Genomic DNA, 2399 nt, shown 5'->3' on the forward strand with positions numbered 1-2399 from the left:
GAGGGGTCCCAGACTGTGAGAGGGCACAGGCCAGGCTGAGGGACCCCCCCACCCAAGTGCATAAATTTTTGTGCACCGGGCCTCTAGTATTTAAATAAATGTTAATTCAAATGCTCCCATACATGTTTGGCTCATTCATATGTGGTCACAAAGATACACAGAGGTTATGCAAATAATATCATACTCTATAGGGGAAATCAATTAAATAAGGTGGACTATATAGTTCAATCATTTTCTGAATCTTTAAAGGGAGGTACTTTCTAAATCATTCTAAAGACAAAATAATAGGTTTCAACTTTAAGTTGCCATAAACTCCATAGACTGTGAAAAGCTTTCTGGTCCATTAAATGCTAGAGCATCTCCGGGCTTTAGTGCTGGCCTCCTGTGGCTTCTCACTCAATTCTCAAGTCATCTTATACTTTCTTGCCTCCCAGCTACTACTGGAGCTCCCTCTTCTACCCACAAAACAACTTGTGTTTACCTCAGTGACTGACTGTATTTACATTATAACAAAGCTTATGTTTACAAGCCTATCACCATCCTACTGTTAGTTCATTAAAGTATTCTAATCATCCTATATCCACAAATCCTAGTACAGTGCCGGGCACATAAGAGGGTTCAAAAATGTTTGTTGCATACTGAAAAAAATTTCCAACTTCATTTCCCATCATATGTCCCCCATGTAAATGATACACAAGATACCCCACTGTTGCTCTTAGAACAAATCAAAGTTTTTGTGCATACTGTTCTTTCTGATTGATACTTTTATCCCTCTTTCTCTCTGATGCTCATTACATGTTGGCTGAATACTTGAAAACACTGAATTTTTACAAGTGTTACACTCTTCATTAAGCTCAGTCTCTGACAAGCCTAGGAATGGATATTAAGGGTGGAATAGACAATCTATTAATATTAGAGAACAATATCTCCTGGGAGAAAGCACAGCTACTTTGGATAGTAAACTGTCAAGAAAAAAATAAAGCCTTTATTGCCAGATACTGAAAAAAAAGAAAAAAAAAAGAAAAAAAAAACAAAAAACAACAAGCCTGTGTAGTTGATTGCAGCCAAGAGTCCACATTGGTGAAAAATGAACTGGATATTGGAAGACTAAAAAGAATAAATAAATAACTGCTAGGTAAGGATTATTGCTTCCCACATTCCTAAAAGTACTGGGAACTAAACTGTTCAGAATTCTAAAGCCTGACATTTGCACAAATAAGGAAACAGAAAGGCACAAAACAACTGGGTGGGCATAAGCCCCTGGTATTTGGATTGTTGACCCAGTATCACTTAATGCAGACAATACTTCTAGACAGAAGCAAATCATGGCCAAAGGACACAGAAAGAGCCTCAAGTTAATTTACAACTGACTACTGATTCACCTTATTATATTTCTCACCAACAGACACAGTGTTTATCTTCCCCTTTCTGTTTTGGTCCAGAAGACATCCTTTTAATTTTGTATTTGTTTTCTTAATCTCAAATTCCTCTAGTTCTAGATGTGTCTAAATCCTCTCTTGTCTTAGTACCCGAGCCATGTGTTTCACTGGAGCAGCATTAGCCTCCATTTCTCCACCTCTGTCAGACTAGTCTCGATACTACCACAGTTGGTATTGATTGCATTCCTGAAGCTGTTCCATATGCCCTATGCTTTTTTTGTAGAAACCTCTGTAATTCTTTAACTCTGCAACTGTTCTTTCTATGATTAGCTTTGATTTTATTGTATGGATTGTAATTGGAAGAGAATTAGACATGGGACACAAGTATTGTATATTTTAATTTTTAAGCATGTTCTCCTTTGCAATTATGCTCACAAAATAATTGCAACTGGAAATTATTGGTCAGCATATATTTCTCTAGAGGAGATATGTGAAACATTGTTTATGAGCAAAAAGAAAAGTTCTACAAAAATAAAGGCTATACCCAGTACTTTTATTTCTTAGGCTGCAGATCCACAGTCTATGACTATTTAAAAATAGATGTTTCCTTAACCCAGCAAAAATGACTGGAAAGAAGTTCACATTAAATAGTATATGAAAAAAAAGAAATCAGAGATTCTTTACAAGTTTTCAATAAGCATTATATGCACAGACTTCTTTGTAGTATACTAGAGGCCCAGTGCATGAAATTCATGCGTGGGGGTCCCTCAGCCCAGCCTGCCCTCTCTTACAGTCCAGGAGCCCTCAGGGGATGTCCTACTGACAGCTTAGGCCCACTCTCTATGGGAGGTGACCAGGCTGATCAGGGGAAGGCGCCACTCCCATCACCCTGCTGCTGCTGCCACTGCTGGCTGCCACAGCCTCCAAGGTGTTTTCATCAACACGGACTCCAGTCCCTTCACTACAAAAAAATGACAACTTTCTTTAGGCATTTTCAAGATGTCTCTTTCATAGGATATG

The sequence above is a fragment of the Myotis brandtii genome, unplaced genomic scaffold, assembly GCF_000412655.1.
Source record: "Myotis brandtii unplaced genomic scaffold, ASM41265v1 scaffold259, whole genome shotgun sequence".
NCBI classification, from domain to species: Eukaryota; Metazoa; Chordata; class Mammalia; order Chiroptera; family Vespertilionidae; genus Myotis; species Myotis brandtii.